Source organism: Episyrphus balteatus, chromosome 1 (assembly GCF_945859705.1).
Source record: "Episyrphus balteatus chromosome 1, idEpiBalt1.1, whole genome shotgun sequence".
Lineage (NCBI taxonomy): Eukaryota > Metazoa > Arthropoda > Insecta > Diptera > Syrphidae > Episyrphus > Episyrphus balteatus.
Window position 1 is genome coordinate 44,036,249 of NC_079134.1, and position 20,185 is coordinate 44,056,433.

General features: G+C 31.5%; 1 protein-coding gene across 7 annotated transcripts in view; it reads left to right on the top strand.

Moving 5' to 3' along the window:
- Positions 1-20,185, top strand: part of LOC129905842 (neural-cadherin-like) — a 658,269-nt gene that overhangs the window by 44,830 nt on the left and 593,254 nt on the right. The window lies entirely within an intron of this gene.

Below are 20,185 nucleotides of genomic sequence, written 5' to 3' on the forward strand. Positions count from 1 at the left end.
GGTAGGCGGAAGCAAAGACTGGGATTCAGTTGTTACTGAAAGAAATCCACTTCCTACATCTTCGTTGGCTTTTGAAACATCAGTGTGGAAGTGTAAACGTCATTATCCAGGATGTTACGGTCTTCACATAGAATTCTTAGGGGAATAGAAGACTGGAAATTATTTTCGAACACTAATTGGGACACCAGTGAGCAATGTAAGGCAAAAAAATCCATTTGTTATTAATAGCTCTTTTCACAATTTTTGTAATCAAAAATGAGTCAAAGATATTCAACTTGATTAGATAGAGTGTGTGTGACATCTATAACTGTCGGGGGTTTAAAGTTCGAAATCCAGTAATTCTTCGTTAAGAGGACAAGTTCCGTTTTGTGGGGAATTATATCAAATCCACACCCTTTAGCCCAATGTATTAGCTTATTTAAAACTGTTTGTAGAAGGTTATTAAGGGTCTATTGGTACTTGCCTTAAACAACAGTTCGTTAAGTACCAAGTTGCGTAGGAGATGTTGACTGCTCTACGAATTTTGCAACATTTTTGTATTACAGGATTCGATAGCTCCAAAATATTCAGTTTCTGTTTTTATTGATAAAGACTATTTAGTTGAGCGTTGTATTGTATAAATCGTTAATAAGCAGTTAGCTATTAAGTTGTGATTGTTGTTGGTTTATATGACGGAAGAAAATTATGTAAGCTGAGGCTATATTAAAAGCGTTTGCTGATCCCGAAATGAATTTGGGCCAAAAAAATCCTTTAATATAACAGCAATCCTTATTATGAGCGTAGTAAAGATCTTTATTTTTTTTCCAAATTCTTACAAAGAACAAAGGCTTTTAAAACTTTTTGCTTTTGAACGCTTTGTGAGTTCGTTGCAAGGACCCAAGAGTCAGTAGTTTCAAAAAAATGACTCCAATTTTTGTTTCCTTGCCCTATATGGCCATGCTTATCAGGAGTTATCATCTTTTATCTATTTTCATTTGGACCAGTTGTCAATTACTAGCATTTAACCGTGAAAATGAAAATTAAATATAAAAAAAAAAAACAAATTAACTTTTTTGAGATTCGATCACCGCCCGTTAAACGGCAAATTCTGCCGCATGCTGGGTGCGGAAGTGGTGGTCCGGCGAACAAGGTATTTCAATGTTTCAGCGCGGCGGTGGCTGAGCAAAAAATTAGGTTTTGGCTCCGCTTAAAAAAAGGCATTCGGTAGAAGTTCAGCGGAGTTCCTTTTTACTCATGTAATATCAGCGGACTCATTTCAACTATGAAAAATGGTAACTTTTGCAAACTATCTTAGGGAAAAATATAACGAATGGGCAGGGGAAGGTAATCAAGTAAGTTAATTACCGTTATTTCAATTTCGTGTTCCGAGCATTCAATAGTTTCTGAATCAGCTACGATTCAGACCTTCTTCCACAATGAATCATCTAAAATCCACATTCAGTTCAACACTTTTCAAAAATAAATGAACCTTATATTTTTTTTGGCGGGTTTCATTCACTTAAAAAAAAAAAACAAACAAAACGAGAAAAAAAAAAACAAACAAAAATCTCAACAAAAATCATGTAACTAATGTACCAACAATTTGGCTACTGTAAAACTGAACAGATGTTGTCTCTGACTCCCAAGCCCCCAAAACACACGAACACCAAACGATCCAAAAAACACCCATGGCTAAATGCTAAAGAGTATAGTCCCTTTTGGATACAAAAAAAAAAAAAACAGAGTAAAAACGGTACTCGTTGTAGGTATTTATAGAATTAAAATTTTTTTGTTCATGTAAATTATGGCGTGGAGGCATAAGGCAATGCAAGGCAAGGCAAGACTGGCCGGCCAGTCGGCTAGCATTAATTCATGCATTTCTGTGTGTATAGTAAAGAATATGTGTTTTTACTCCCAGAGTAAGTGAATACCCCCCCTTCCAACATTATTTACCATCATTTATATTTTATTTATTTTGATTTGGAGTCACTTGCTCAATTCCGCGCTGTCATCGTGGTCGTCATCGTTCTCGTTGGCTATGTTACCCAGCACCATCATTCCCAAAATAAACATGGTTCTCGAGAAATAATAAAAAAAAAAATAAAAATTGAATTCGCCCATATCATTCTGGGCTCGAGATGGATGTTGTATGTTCATGAAAAAATACAAAAAATAACAAAACTGTATATGACATGTATTCGTACCCTTGGAAGAGTAGAATCAACCCGTTTATAATGTTCCCTCAATCTCCGTTATCCCCGCTAGCAAGCAGGCATACTCCATAAGCAGCCACCATATGGCAAATGTTTGGTTTTAACGCCCTCTTTAGCTGTAGCTCCCTGAAGTAGGGGCGTTTTTCGATATAAAGATGTCAGAACACTGGCAATGATGGTGCTTCTGCATGGCTCCTACTGTATTTGGTTGCACTGCCACTGTCATGTTAATGCTGACACTGGATGATGATGCATCCAGCAGCATCCCTTTTGAATCTTCTTCCATAATGTGAAAAGAAAAATAAATATTAAATCAAAAACTGAGAAAAAAAAAACAAATAAGGAGAAACTATAAAAAGGGTTGAGTAATTATGTAGCACCCTATGATTTTTTTTCAGTTTTTCAACTAATCGATTATGTATATCAGCTTAAAAACTGATTCAAGACTGGGAGGCTTTTTCGATATGAGCTTGAAGAAGTATTTTTCTAAGCAGAGACTTCTACTCTACAATACAGACCTTGTAGACTGCTTTTAATGTCTCCTGTCAACTTGACAGTTGTATGCTTATCTGAATTCTTCGCATTTTCAGTTCAGTTTTCGCAAACTTTATGAGTTCTTTTAGAATTCTGAATGTTGTCAGAGGTCCTCTGCTTCAAAATATAACTTTTACATTTAATTGACATAAAAACAACATAAAAACCAATTTCTTGCACCTTTACCCTATTATAACCAATTTGAGATAGAATTCATATAAAAAATTGTTTTGAATGGCGAACGAAAAAAAAAACTTTTTAAAATGTATGTCTGTTTATGGAATTGATGGTTTGTTTGATGGTTGAAAAACTGAAAAAGATGCAGTTTCTTCCAGATGATGCTGGCCGGATATCAACTTTACTTTTTAGCATAAAGGAAGCTAGTATCTCTGTATTTGGAACTTTATCGGTTTGCTTCTGTTATATTTTATTTTATTATTTTTTTTTTTCTTTTTTCTGGTTTTGGTTTACGTTTTTCTGGGGTGGGCTATTTTAAAAAATATAAAATTCCATGTGTCAGGTTAAGACTTATTTTGCATTTTTTGTATGCTTGCATATTTTTTTTAGAACGGAAATGATGGCCTCGAAGAAAACCGGATGGGAGGTTTTTTTTTTCTTTGGATTTTTGTTTGATATAATGTAATGTAGTGCTTCTAGGTAATATAAAGATTTCGGAAATGAAATTTTTAAGGTACCTAAAGTAGAAATGTTTTTCTATGAAGATGAATAAAGGGAGGTGAAAAAAGAAGAAGAAAAATGAATTTAAATAACTTTCAATGCTGAGATGAATGAATGAGTAGTACTCAATTATTACATATTACATCTATACCGATCAATAAAAATTGATAAATTTTCGCGTTTAATACACAGAAGTTATCAAAGACATTTCCACCCACTGACACGCCCATTTTTGAAAAAAAAAACTCATTTAATTAGAAAAATTGATAAGAACTTAGGGTTGAGTTGTTTCGAAATGCTAAAAGTTATCCTCTAACTTATAATTTTTTTGATGCTAAGTTTTTTCAATGTTTGCTTTTATGGGCGTTTTCGACTTCTAGGCGCTTAGTTGTCTTGTTAAGGATTGTGAATGTTTATATTGAGAAATGCAAATTGGTCACCAAGGCGTATACGTACTTTTTAGTTATCATACATTTTTTTTTAGATTCGTAACAATCAATATTCTATTTGGTTGGAGAGAAAAAAATGTCATTCCTATTCCATTGTAATATTTAGTGCGATAGAATATGACGATATTCTTGCGAGGAATTTACAAATCCTCCACGAGTATTATTTCCATGAAAAGTGCACCTCTGCTTAGCCATTCGGCGGTAAATTCTTGTAAAAAAGAATGAAGGAGAATGGAACAATATGGTTTTGCACGTGCATTTCACGAAGACATGAAAGACGAAAGGAAATCAATTTTTTTATTTTTAAAGTACTCCTTGAGAAACAAGAAGCCTTCAAAAACTTTGTAAAACAGTGATACTCATCTTGATTGTGACTGGGTGACATACTTGACTGATTGCATTGCTTATAATAAGGTGTCTTCTTCGAACAATTAATTTAATAAATTTCTTTTTGATATGAAGAAAAACATACCTAATTAGCAAAAAAAAAATATAATTTTATATTTTTTTTTTTATTTTAAAATTTCATGAAATAAATTAATCTGAGTTCTCTTTTCTCTGAAAAGCAATTAAATTTTTAAAATACGTCTCCAATAAAGCACGTCTCTTTATTAATAACATGTCCCGAGTCAGGTCTCTCCTTTTTTCCTCCCATCACACATTTCAGATTTCAATGAATTGTAGAGTTTTCAAAAACCACAAAAATCTCGATTGACAGGGTGAATAATTAACAGTGGGACAAATTTGGTGATAAAATTGGAATAAACTTGAATTCAAAATTTGCTGATCTATCTCATAGCTAATAAATTTGAAAACATAGCGATTAAAAGATTATAAACTGAATTTCTGCTAAAATTTACCAGTTTTTGATTCAATTCAACAGTTTTTGCTAAAATATACAGGATTCTGTTAAAATATAGGTACCACTCTTCGGTGATATCTACTTACTAGTTTCTGTTGAAATTTTTGCTGAAAACAGTTTCGGGTGATATTTACCAGTTTCTGTCTGTTCAAAGTTTTTGCCGAAATTTTCTTCATTCTGCTGAATTGTGCTAGTTTCTGCTGAAATCTACTAGTTTCGTCAAAAAATCTACCAATTTTTTTCTTCAACTTTAGCAGTTACTGAAGAAATTATCTAATTTCTGCTGAAATTTATCGGTTTTCGTTAAAATTTTCCAGCTTTTGTTGAAATTTTCCGGCTTTTGATGAAATTTAATAATTTCAGCTAATTTTTGCTGAAATCTACCAGTTTCTATTTAAATCTACCAACTTTGGCTGAACTTAAGCAGTTACTAAAGAAATCTACAAATTTCTTCTAAAATTTACCGGTTTTTCTGAAATTTACCTAACAACTTATGCTGATATAAACTTTTTGTTGAATTTTACCAGTTTTTTCTGAGATTAACCAATTTCTGTTGAAACTAATGATTTTTAGCAAAATTCAAATTTTTTTGTTGATTTTTGGCAGTTTCCGTTAATATCTACCAGTTTTTGCTGAACTTTATCAGTATTTGCTGAAATTTGTCAGTTTTTATTAAATCATCTAGTTTCTGCTGAGATTTACAAATTTCTGCTGAAATTACTAGTTACCTACTGCTGAAATTTATATCTCTTGATAAAAATAATAAGCTTCTGCTGAACTTCAGTTCTTTTTCGAAAAATTATCCGTTTCTGTTTTAATATCCAAGTTCTTGCAAAATTTATGAATTTCTGCTAAATTTTATCAGTGAAATTAACTAGTTTCTTCTGAAATGCACGAAGTTCTACTGAAAACCGAAATGCTGAATGAAATTACAGCTTCTGCTTTATTTTATCAGTTTCTACTAAAATCTATCGGTTTTAAATGAAATCTAACAATTTTTGCTGAAATTTACAAGTTTCTGCTGGATTTTAGCAATTCCTGTATAAATTCACAGTTTATATTTACGAAATTCTTCTGAAATCTGCTAAAATTACCAATTTCTGTTTTATTTTAGTATTAATTAATTTCTGCTGAAATCTAACAATTTTTGCTGAAATCTTTTGGTTTCTGCTAAAATGTAAGCTTTTGCTGAAATTGTTAAAAATTTACCACTTTTTACTATAATTTATAGTTTCTGTTGCACGGAAACAACTTAAAGCGGATTTCTGCATAATTTTTTTTTGCCAAGATGACTTCCGTTTTAAATTAAGCGGAAATCCAACTAATTTAAGATGAAAGTTGTCATTATAATCAAAAGATTTTTATATAAAATTGCAGATTTCTGCATGGTTTTTTGCCAAGATGATTTTTCTCTTAAATTAAGCGGAAATTTTATTTGAATTCATACACAGTAAGAAAATATTACCTATTATATTATTTAAAATAAAAATCTTCTTATTATCATAAAAATAAGAAGATTTTCATCTTAAATTAAGTGGATTTCTGCTTAATTTAAGACGAAAGCCAACTTGACAAAAAACCATGCAGAAATCCGCTTAATTTTAGGCGGAATTCTTTTCTGTTGAAATATTTTGTACAATTTCTGATTCTTTTTCAACTTTAATAGTCCAATAAAGGACATAAATGTCTACCACGTGGTCTTAAACTTAATTGCATAATGGCAATGCCTATTTCCTGGTATCAAAATAAGGCAATCTCTCTATCAACTGACAATGATTGATTGTTAAATTATTGAATGTTTTTTTCGCCCAAAACTGATGTCTATAATTTCCACTGTAAAACGTCTATATTAAACACATACATCTGAGACTAAATGGATGGATGGCTTTCTGGCACTTTATGATCCTTTTTTTTTGTTTGTGTTAACAATACAAAAATTACGAATGGAATAATAATTGTGTTGTACATCAGAATCAACTAGAATCCCTATGAAAAAAAAAAACATTTCCCTGGCCGTCCATCGTGACGTGCTTTTGATGGCGTACGCGCGTTTCCACTCATTCATTCATTCTGTTTCTGACGAATGGGGTAGTATAAAGAGCAAAAAAAAAAATAAAATAAAAAAAAACATACTCCTCTCACTGCCACCAGGGATGACGACCCAATTAAAATTTAATTTACATTTTTTTATATAAATTTTCTTTTTGCGTCCATATTATTGTTATTTCGTATAATTGTTTTCGTTTTTGCTCTGTACGAAGAATACACACATTTGCACTTGCACGCACATACGGTGCCACAAGTTCTATGTTTGTACAGCTTTTTAGGTATGAGTTGTTATACACCTGCCACAAGGTACAATGCAATACGTTTCGTATTACCTACTCCACCTCTTATTTATCAAGCCTTTAGCCATCTATTTATATTGTTTCTGATAATAATAATAATTTCATATTTGCAAAAAAGGACTTTTTTTGTATTTTGTTTATTTTTAATTTGCCATTGCCGAGAGTTATTATGATTAATTATGTCAAACAGGAAAAGTTTGTATAAAAAATCAAAACCATCAAGTTTTAATTTTTTTTTTCTTTTTTTTTTTGTGTACACTACACATATTTTCAAAAATGTCATAGGTTAACCATAGTTTACCACAATAAAGTATGCAATAATTTTATTTAAATATTTTTTATTAATTTTGTTTTTTAGTTTTTAAGAGTAGTTTTTTTTTTTTGTTAAAGTCTCATCTAAACCTTGAAAGGTTTTTGATTTTTGCTGTTTTTTAATGAAAAATTTCAAAACTTTTGAACAAATAGCTACTCAAATAGCTATGTACTCGTAATATTTTAATTTAATAATATTGAAAGAGAAAGTTTTAAGATGAGTTGATTAATATTTAAAAATAATTTGTTGAACAAAACTTTTGACGGGAAATGTCAAAAGTCTTTTTGAAACAATTTTATTGTTCAGAAAAGTAGATATGTTTTCTTTTGGTTGAGGACTCTTTTTTTTTTTGTTTGTATTTTATCAAAGTTGAAGTTGACGTCTGGTGTGTACCTAACTAAATATTTATTTACCCTTGAATTTAAACAATGGATTTCGGTCTATAAATAGCAACAGGGATGATGATTGTTTTTTTTTTTTTGGACTGACTTAGTTACTATGGTTCCACCTGAAGACCTTATTCCAAGAAAATTTAAATTGGAAAAAATTTGATTTCAATATTAGAGGAGAAGTTTCAAATACTGATAACATGTTTTGATTCATTTTTACTTGCGATATAGGTAGGTACTATAGGGCAAGTTTAGGATTCGTAAAAAAAATCGAACTCGAGATAACAATTTTACATGACATTACGATGATGGAGAATGCCAAAAAAGTGGGTCCGGCAATTCTGTCTGTCTATCTGTCTGTATAGACCTCGAGCTACAGCCAAAACGAGTGAAGTGATTTTCTTTAAACTTGGTAGTTAGCAGTTTTTGGTGATTCCCTAGAGAGGGGAATTGAATTTTTTTTTAAGACCAAAACTAAGGGTACCTGCCATTTAACGGAATTTTGTTCAAAAACGGCTCTAACGATTTTGATTAAAATTTTTGTGTGTAGTATTTAACATAAGAGCCAACTTTTGAAATAAAAAAAATATTTTTTGTACCGTTATTAACGGTACCTGCCATAGAACGTTTTTTTTTGGTTTCTGAATATCTCGTACAAGATTACCCCGATTTCAACGAAAATTTTTATACAAAAGCGTTTAGATAAAGATAGTATTAAAATTTTAGACATTTTTCAAAAAAATAATTTTTGGGTTTTTAAAAAATATTTCAAGTTTTTTTTTTTGAAAAATAAATTTTTTGGAAACAGGTCAATGAAAAAATTTGAAATTTCGTTTTTATGTGAAAATTAATTATTCCTTCAAAATGGCATACCAACTTTTTTTTTTGAAAAATGTTAGAAATTTTTAATATATAAAAAATTATTTTTTTAAAAAACGGCTCTAACGATTTTCGAAATTTTTTTTCTAAAAATATCTTTTTATACAAGTAATAAAATGGCATACTTGGTTTTTTGTAAAACATTATTATTAAAACAGATTTTATTTTTTTATACTACTCATGAAATTTCTTGAAAATATCAAATTAAAATTTTTTTTTTAATTTTCTTGAATAAAAAGCTTTATATTAAAGAGTTACTTTTACCATAAGAGCAAGTACGTGCGACCCCAGTCGTGCATTTTATTTTGTTGGCAGTAGAAACAGCCAACGCTGTGAATTTTTTTTTGTTTCCAAAAAACTACTTGTTTTTAGTTATGTACAACTTCAACAAAAACCAAAATAAATCAGTTTTTTTCTGTTTTGTGGTTTATAAATTGAAATGAACACTACATTATCATAAGAGTTTACTTACGCTACCCAGAAACAAAAATATACACCTCACATTTGAATATCTCAAAACGGCTTTCATAAAACATAATTGATTTTATGGACAAATGTACTGCGCATTCATTCGCTTTTATGGCTTATTCCTGAACGCCTTTGGTCCAAGTTCCATATAGCTTTACTTAATGTCCTTTGCATAGCTCCACTTACCAACTACCGATTTAACATAAATTTTTAACATAATAACGGTGTTTTGTGAAGGTCAGCAATTGCAGTTTTAACGATGCATGAGTTATTTATTACATCGGCATTTTTTCATTTTTTTCTATCATTATTTTGCTATTCGAAAGAAAGACGAATCCAATAAATAAAAAATCATGAAAATCGGTCCAGCCGCTCTTGAGTTATTACCTAAATGATGTCACTTTTTTTTTACATATTATCTACAAAGATTGTTCTATTCATACATTGTTAGACACTCGATCAACTTCTAGTAATACAACTCTGGCGTATACGCAATCTTTTTACATGATTGTCCATATTCGCTTTTTCCTGCTGAACCTCTTGATTTTTTTTCGAAAAGATTCCTGGTGTTGTTGGATAGCAGTTCTGTTCTGAGCTGTTCTTTATTGTTACTTTAAACTCTTGGAAGAAGTAGCAATAACATGTGAATATATTTTATATTTATTGAGTACCGTATTATTTGAAAACTTTTACAGAAAAAAACTTGGATACTCAATTTAGCTCATTTTTGTTTTGATCATGCCTCAGGTGGTTTTCTGAGCTCAAATATGACCTAATCATAATCGGTTGTCCAAACCATAAAAATTGAAAAAAAAATTGCTATTTGAAATTTTAAAATTCAAGTTCAAGTGAGCACTAAAAATGTTTCGCTGATCATCAGCACATTGGTGTTTGAATATTCGATATTATTTCCTGGTTTCTATAGTTAAGTTTTCTGAATAAGATGCTAAATGGTGGTCTTGTTCTCTTGTCTACCTTAATTCATCCTCATGACAATAGTTTTTTTTGTTTTTCAAAATTGCTGTTTCTTTGTGGCTTTTGTTTTGATTGTATTGTAGCGATGTTAAAAGTATTAATCCCTTAAGATCCTTAATTTGAAATGAACCAACAGGATCGTTAAGAGAAGTCCACATTTTGTGAAATATCATAAAAATATCTTGGTTTTCAAGCTAAGAAGATCAACAATCCTAATAGAAAACTAAAATCTTTTTTATTATTTGAAGCTCCAATAGTTTTCCTATTCTTCCCTGATTATTTATTGTCAAAAACTATTCTAAAGTGAGTGCTTAGTATGTTATGGAATTCAGTTCCATAATATTTTCTGAAAATTATAAGACTTAAACCGTGTGCGAATTGCGTTTAAATGTTGGTTAAATTTTCTACCACGATTAAAATTTGACGTTTATTTAAAAAAGGGATCAAATTTAGTTTTTTACTCTGCGAATCGTTTTAAAATGTGTTAAATGGGACTTTTTTTTGGCAGTACTTTGATTAAAATTCCCTCAAGATAAAACAAAATTACTCTCAAAAATTGTTTTTTTTTTTATCCATATTTTAATATTAATTATTTTTTTTTTTACAAAACGCAGCTAAAAATATATAAAGTTAAATATTATAGTATGAAAATGTAAGAAATTCTCAATTTCACATGCTTTTTTTTTATTTTTATCGATAAATTCCCACTTCATTACGATCAAAAAGAAATTTTTAACGCAGTCTTCGAACACTAATTCATAGTTAACCAGCTGCCAACAAAATTGAAATACATATAAAAAACAAACAAAGAATTCTTTCATTTTCAATTTTTCACGATGAATAATAATTTGAGGAAGTACGTTGTATTAATACTTTTACATTTCTTAAAATATCAACGCATTATGACAAAAATAGTGTCAAATTTTACCCTGCTCCGCGCTCCGCAGCTGGGTAAGTTTTAACCCATTTTACTCACCACACTAGTGTCAAAATTTAATCAAACGTCAAATTTTTACCAACATTTTAACGCAATTCGCAAACGGCCTTACTTGACTTGAGGTGCCAATAAGATAATCCCTTATAATATTGCTCCAGAAATCGCCCGATCAACTTGCTAGTTCGCTGAGGCATGTAATGCTATTTGACTAATTTTTGCGAATTAATGTTACTTTATGCACAAAAGTTATTAATGTTACCGAAATCTAGTTAAAATATAGAAAATATTTGTGGAAGAATGTCTACAAATTGTCTCTAACAAATTTGAATGTTTTTTTATGAAAGACATTTTTTGAAGCACATCTAAAAATATTACTGCCTTTTGTGGGAAATTGACAAATACAAGAGTATCTTGGTCATGAAAAAGTACAACTCTGCTTAGCGAACCGTTTGTACTCGGCGGTATTGTAAGTCTTTTATATTCTTGCAAATTAACTTTGCGCACACAATAACGTTAGAGAGCTGTCAGTCACTCACTTGGGCCTTGTTCCTACATGGTGTTACATGTCAAAAAAAAATATGCTTAATTTTAATAAGTTTTGACAGTGATATTATTTCTTCTGTGAAATCGAGTGACAATTATACAAATCCCTAAACTCACAGGTACCAACCCCACAACTTTCTCCAAACATGAAAATACCTGCTAGATCCTTAAATTTATTCATAATTTGTATTCCCCCCATAAATTTTACTTGCTTCATTAATTTCTTATGCTTCAGCTACACAAACCTTGTCCTTCTAGCCTCCAACTCTTATACGATGAACAAACTAACCCTTATTTAAATATTCAATTTAAAGCTGAAATATTAATTATTAAACACTAGTTTACATACAAAAAATCTAAAAATCCCAAAAATTTGAATAATTAATAAAATAAAACCATCATCATCATCCCTATATACCTCAGTCCGTTAAATTTATTATTATTTCTTACAACTGTTATGGTTTAACATCTCGTAAAAATTCAAATATACCAACTCTATACCTATCCTAATTGTCATTGTCACACCCTGTAAATTCAGTCGAGAGAGTTTGTATAGTAGAAGAAAAATATCATATTCCTACCATCAACCATCATCATCCAACCAAGATACAAACATATTCAGGACATTTTTGTGTATTGATTTATATTTATGTGTATATTTTTCTCACACTAATACTAATTCATTTTCATTTCACCATCATCAAAATATATAAAAAAAAAAATATTCACCATTAATTCATTGTTGGTGAAATGAAAATATACAAATTCGACGGGGAACGAAATGGAAATGAAACATTAAAAACCCCCCAGAAAACAGAACAATAATAATAAATTCTTATATTTTCTATCACTGTGTTTGTGTTGGTTGGTATTAAATACAAATAAAAAAAAATTCCCAAGAGTCCTCCTGATAGTAAGAGTACCCAGATAGTACAAATGGTTCCAATGCGCATGTTCCATGTTCCCGAAGCCATTAAAACAAAAAAAATACAAAAAAACTTTAGTTCGTCCTGTCATTGTCATAAAGTCTGAAAGCAGCAAAAAAAACAACAACTTTTTCCCAGCTAAATAGTGGAAGAGAGAGATACTTCTTCCTTTAATTTGTGCAAAAAGAAGAGCAGGTGCGTCCTTTTCATAAGGATCTCAATAATTTGTCAGAAAATTGATCCTGAATTTTGCATACTTTACTTTATAAAACTCCCATTCCTCCAAGCAAACAAAATAGAGACTTCTCTCACAATGGTAAACCTACCTACTTTTTTAAAGAAAGAAGGTACCATCAGGACATCGCATCACATCACCCCCTGGGGCCCACTTCGCTCATTCACCAAAATTAACGAACCGTGAAAGTCTAACCTAATTCTAAAAGGTGTCGCTATAATATTGCTTGCTTGGTTGGTTGGTTTGTTCGTAAGTTGTTGTATAGAAGTTTTGGTATAAACTTGTTTCTCCGTAGCTAATTTTTGGAGGATATCCAATTTGGTTCCTCTGGATTTTATATTTCCACACCACCAGTTTTGGGAGCTTGCTTTGATATTATTCACACTTTGTGCATTATGCATAACGATAGGAACTTTGAGCCTTTTTGCGTCAATTAACCTCGAAAATATTCTTCTGTTCTGTCTCTATCATCGTCATCGTCATCTCCACTCTCTTTGTACTTCTTCTTTTTCGTCCTGGATAAGGATTGTTAGGGTGTACATTGTACAATTTTTCCTCATGGTTTGGGTGTCCTTTGATGCACTTAAACTGCTGCTGTTTCAGTTTGTCCTCTCCCTCTTTCCAAACTTATAGAAGAGTGGGGGCGACAACAACGATACGATACCATGAAGAAAATGATGATGATGATGATTATGACGAAGCTAAAGCGCAGGGATATTATGATGCAGGCTCTCGGTCTATATGCAAGCATCAGAGACACTCTATCCTGTGTCTGAATCTCATTTTAATAATTCATTTCCTAGTTTGCATATGTGAAACAATAAAAGGCGAAACGAAATAACTAACAGCCAGAAGGAGTCGAAAGTATAGAGTAGGTACATCCAGCATAAGGGAAACTTAATATGCATAAGCACACATTCCCTAGCCGACCAACAACGACCGACACGACCAACGACGACAACGATATAGCTACTGTACCAGTTGTTCACGAGATACCACTGCCTCTGGTGATGGTGGTGGTGTACTCTTCTTCCGATCCGACCACCACGACGAGCGAGGGTGTGGAACAATATTCATATCTTTTGCACCGAATGATGGTTCAAGTCCAGGCCCAACGCCAACATGCACATGATGTAACATGGACCAGAAATTGAAATTTGTTCATCTTGACTTCCCCATATAAAGATATCGGATGAAGATGATGGAGGAGGAGGAGAGACAGGGTTCTTGGTCTCTATAGGGATATGGTCACCATATGCCACGAACAACACAGCACCATACAGCACAACAGCACCAGAGCACATTATTTCAAAATGGATGTGTGGCATGGTTAGTTTGGCCACTTGAGATCAGCATGAGAGGAGAGAATTTGCGTTTTTCTGTACATTGGCCTTTGTCGGAAGAATTAAGGAAGTTTTTTTTCTGTTCTTGTTTAAGGTTCTATCGAATCTCTTCTTGAACTAATGAAGAAACAAATGGGCACTTATCAAATTTTTCGTAAGTAGTTAAATGTTAAGTCGTAATTTTTTTTTTTGGTATTTCTTAGAAATGAAAGGCAGAAATGCAGAAGTGCCATTTTTGTATATTTCAAGGTTATTAAAAATGACAGAGGAGATTGTGATCTGAAGGAAATTGCTTCCATTTATGTTTTTTGAGAGTTTGCTGTGAGTTTTTTTTTTAAGGTGGGTATATCTGATGTTTTATTACTTACATGTGCTGTTTGTTTTCAGGAGGTATTGTCTTTGATGAAAAAGATTCATCTTTTTTGAAGAACAGCAAATTTAAGTAACACACTCAATTGCCAACCATAATATTAATTTTATTGAAGCAATTTATTTGTTGTGTGTAGGTAGATTAGAGCTCTGAAGGCGCATATACTTCAAGTGGCAATTTTGATAAATTGCTTTTTTTTGGTTGGTTAAGTATGTTTGTTCATGTAGATTGGGATGTTAAGTTTCTTGTGAGAAATTTATATATATTTAGATCAATCTTTCTCACGAAAATTAGGTCATTTTTTTTTTTTTTTTTTTGAAAAAGAAAATATTTCAATATCAGCCTTCTAAAGAAAGAGAAAAACCTTTATCAGGAAAAAGTCAATAGTTGTATCATTAGTAATAAGCCAACTATTGACTTTGTCTAAGAAAGGTTTTTCTCTTCTTTGAAAGACTGATGTTGAAATATTTTTGTTCTAAAAAACTGATCTAATATTTTCATGAAATATTAGTGTAAATCGAAAGATGATAATTTTTGGAGAGGGTGATAGTTAAAAAAAGCCTTAACGATAGTTAGAAAATTCGCGGTATTTGGGCTGTTAGCACAGATTGTTCAGAACGATTTGAATTTGGGATTCCACAGATTACAGAAGAACGTGTATTCCGTAGCATCTAAAGCTATATTGTTCTGGAATCCACTATCACTTGATCTTTGAAGCTAAGCGATCTTGAGTTCAGTCATCGCCATAAACAGCACCCGACAATCTACATACATGTGTAAAGGGGTTTGAAATGGATGAAAAGATGGTAATTTTCAACTTGAAATTCCTTGGTCTTTCCAGTATTTGTCTAAAAGTGTGAAGATTTGGTCTATAGTTTATCTTTCTGACCAAAAGTTTTTATAAAGAATATTCTTAGATGTTCCCAAAGTACATAAGTGGAAAACAATCTAATGTGAGATATTTAGCAGAAATAGGGCTCTGGTGAGTTTTTACAAGACACAGTGCCGTCAAAATCACTATGTTTGACAAGTTCCGAAGACAGCTATTCTGAACCCTTGGCTTGTAATAGATTCCTTAATATCTTCTATGATCGAAGTGGTTGTGTCTTCAATCATTGGACGCGAGCCACTATAAACGCTCTCTCCATTTCCAAAGGATTTATCTATTATGATCCTCAATATATATAACTGCTGAAATTCGTACAGCCACTAACACAGTAAATGGTTAACCGATACGAAACTCGATATCTACGCCAATTTTTAATTTTTTTTTATTTACCGTTATAGGGAAGTTTGCCCGAAACAGTAAAAAAAAACTGCTGAGAAATTGTCCTCCGGATTTTAGAATTTTACCGATTAAAAAAAAAGGTGCTATCGCTTTGTCTCGAAAAAATGTATAAAGGCCAAGTGATGCTCCGTGAGGCCAGAACTGCGACCCCAAATTTTTTTAACCAAACTAGTCCTATTCGTGTGTCCACCTTTGTATCCACCCAAAATTTTCGTTTGTCCACCTCCCAAAAAAAATCTGAGAGTAAATTACTTTTTTATAGGAAGTCTAAAAAATGAAAAATTCTCTAAAAAGCTCGAGTTCTATACACTAAATAAAATCGTTATTCAAAAAAAAAAAAAAAACTGAAAAATTGAAAATCCCTTAAAAATCCACCTCGAATACCAAAATTCTTCGTTTGTCCTCCCTGCGTTTAGGAGATATTCACAAAATAAATATTGTACTGAAAATTCTCAACAAAAGTTACGTATACACCACAGTGTAAGAGTATGTACTGAAAAAATCAAAGTCTACAGAAATTACTTTTTTTTTCAAAAATTCAAATTTCTGTCAAATTTTAAAGTCGTTGAACCAGTCAAAAACCAAGCTCCTGAGAAACTTCTTAGGATGAGTAGTCTCTGAGATACAGGGCTTCAAAAATTATATAATGTATGTTACTCATACAATCTCAAAACTGCTTCAAAAATCATAGGAAACATCGAAAACCTGATATTTTCTACAAAAAAAACAGTACGAAGTGATCAAGTTACTATTGATTTAAAAGTGTGCAGCAATAACTTGAAAAAAGTATGGTGAAATCTCAACAAAAAACATAACTGTTTAAAAAGGAGGCAAGTTCTTCAATTTGTAGAAATTACTATAGTTGAAATTGTTTAACTATAATTGGGTTTTTTAAGTGTTAAAAGTAGAAATAAATTAGAAACAACTTGATTTTATGAATATTCAAGTTTATTATAAACTGTTTTTTTTTTTTATCTATTTAGTTAATAAAATAAAATTTAAATTAGACTTCGTTAAAGAAAAATAATAATAATGCTGTTTTGAGTTTGTGAATAATAATAATCTTTTTTATCAAAAAAACAAAACCGACTTCCATGGATCAAAACTGAATTTTCTAATAGTTCCTATGGCTATAACTGAACGAAATTGAAATATGACCACATTGCAGCCACCAGCTTTCCAATACAAAAAGAATTATCAAAATTGGTTCACTCAGTCCAAAGTTATGAGGTAACAAACATAAAAAAAAAAAAAAATACAGACGAATTGAATACCTCCTCCTTTTTGGAAGTCGGAAAAAATAAGGGGATGGAAATACATTTTTAAATTGATCATTCACTCATTTTTTTCAATGATTTATCATTGTTTTATTGTTTACTTGAAAGGTTTACGGGGTTATACTTTGTAATCTAATATTTTATTTTATATAGATTAATTGACCTTTAAAACGGCTTTTTTTTTAAATGAACTGTGTTCGTATGTAAATAAAAGAATCAATTTTTGAAGTATTAGCTAAATTTACTATTTTTATCTTATATTCTTTTTTAATATTAAATCTTCCACAACAACTTTTTCAAAAAATGAATCTATATTGTGTTATTGTTCAATGACTTTAATTTTACTTAAGAAACAAAAATAGAATTAAGAAAATTGTATGCAATTCAATTCAAACTTTACACTATACAAGTACAATTACCTCTGCTCTAGTTGCAATTAATCCTTTTTTACTATGTCATTGACACAATATCTCTCTCTCTTAAGCCAGAGAGTGAACGAACTAAATGTTGTTAGTTCTCCTTGGGAATATATAAACACATATAACTTAAATGTAATTACATCCATTGAATCATAAAAGCTTTCGATCCGATTTCGATAAACATAGAATGCACAACCTCAATGTAGATACCCAGGTATTAAATCGTGTATATTTATGTATAGGTACCGTACATTAATTTAATCACCTCAATATAAATGATTTTCAGGTCAAATTTAACCCAAGTTTTGATCTAGTAAGTTTACATTATAGATAAACCAAATTGCATTTATGGGGACAGCCAACAACAACAACTTCAAAGTAAATAAAACAGGCCAAGAACAACCAGGTCACTACATAAAGTATGGACAAAAAAAATGTTACAATGTTACATGAATTTTGAAAATGAACAAGAACATGTGAAGAAGGCATTCGAAAAGAGGGAAACATTAAGAACGTCCATTGCATCGTTTCCAAGTCGACAAGTTGTTCATTTTCTCGATATCGAATGACAAATATACTCCAAATGGAAACCCTTTTTACTCTTCGGGGGTTTCAAATGCAAAACCCACAATCATAAAATGTTCTTTAAAATCGATTGATTTTAACCCTCCCTTCCACCCAACTGTCCTTATTGGGAATGGTCAATCTTTTAGAAGCTTTACAAGAATAAGACTTTTATAGAGTAGATTCTACATTTATACCATCTCTAAAAACTAAACCCAACAAACAAGAGGAACCCTTTGGTTCTTTCCAAACAAGATGTACGATTACACATTTCGAATGTGAGATACATTTGTATATCTCTTCGTCTCTCTCTCTTGAGGAAGAAGAGGATTCACATTACTACCTACACACACAAGCAAATATCTACAAGTGTAATGTATGTAGGTTTCTGATGTATATCCTCTCTTTCCCATGTTAAGTATATGTTGGCAGTTGGCACCGTAAATTCTGTAAATTACTTGTTTGAATCAGTTTCGATTTTCGAAACTGGATGAGGGCTTCTTCACTCTTCTAATGGGTTCGGTGTAGCTAGAGGATGAGCTTCTATCCCAAGGTACATTACATTCATACATACATGTATATGGAATGAAGCCCCACTTGTTAGATGGAATCATCAATCTGCCATTTACGATGGTTTTGGTTCTCTCTCTATACGAGGTTAGAGATACTATATACGAAATAATCATTTCTAGAAAATTTATACTTTGAATCAATTCAAAATGAGACATTGTATATGTTTGTATTTGTGTGTGTGAAGAGAGATTATTTTGTTGGAATGAGAAGCAAAGCCATGAGGTTTATTGAATTTTCCATTTTTTAGTCAAAACCAAATTACAGAAACGCGGATTTACGTTATACTATTTCTCAAATAACTTTTTCCCGGAAGTCTATATTGAGTCAAAGTTGATTGAATACTATTTATATATCGAGTTTCAATTATTGTATATCGATTCAATTAAAAGCTAACAAACGTTTTCTAAGACCACCACAATCAAATTTTCGAAAAATCATTTATAATTACAAAATTTAATTGAATTGATAACACAAAAGCACAATATTTAGGAAAAATTTGTAGACTGAAGCAAAGAATTATGTGTTTCGAATTCGGCGAGAACTTTATTGTCGGTGACGTAATAGCAGGATTGACTTTTTGGTAAAAGAGGTCTAGATCGATTACAAAATAAACAAGTGATTTACAATTCAAGATAAAAAACCTTTTGCAAAACGATTTCTGCCGTAACCAAAAGTGCTCGAATAAGCGTTACATGAATAGGTTTTTGAAATAGGCTTTACCCAGCTGATTCATTTTTTTGACGAAGACTATTGCATTTTTTAACGGGAAATAAAAAACGGACTACTCAAAACACTAGAACTCTTGTACTGATAAAAATTTCTGACATAAACTTTCTGAGATCATGGCACTGCAGTTGACCTGGAACGCTATCAAGGAACCATCTCAAAAGCAGCCGTGGAACATTGTTCTGTGACTTAATTAAAAGGACTTTTCCCAAAAGAGACATGTCGTGGGTAAGATTGTTGAAGGAAGCTCAGGGGTCTAGGATATTACCAAAAAATCAAATTAAAACTTAGCTGAAAAGAAAAAGCAAAACTCCTAATATTTTGAATTTCAATAATAAATTTTATTGACAACTTTGTCTTACGTGTTATATTTACAATGGTTAATGACCGGGTTAAAATTGAGTTCCGGAAAACTCCACAACCGGAATTTGAAGTGTTGAATTTTTAACATACAAGAACGCTGTCGGTGCGGCTTTCGTCGGTCCTCGTTGGTATGGGGCACAATTCAACAGGTCAAAAACTCTATGTAGAGCGGGTAGTATTGGCGAGAGGTACAATTTATAGCAGAAGGTATCGCCCACGTCGAAACTTTTCGAGTGGAGCACCGACAATAAGAGTTTAAGCCTAAAGTGTATGTAATATTCAGAGCCGGGAATATCGGTCCCTAGTCCCAAGACCAAGGAAAGACGGGTAAGAAACTAAACAAGTTCTCAAAAAAATTTTGTTAAGTTTGAAAGTTTTCTATTCCCGTAAGTTTTTTGATCTAGTTTCAGTTTGTAAAAACATAATGTGAATTATAAAAATCAAGAGATAAAAATTTATGAACAATTGGTGTTGACTTGTGGTAGTGAAGATCAGTTGCTTGGACAGCACACAATTGGTCGAATGATAAATAAG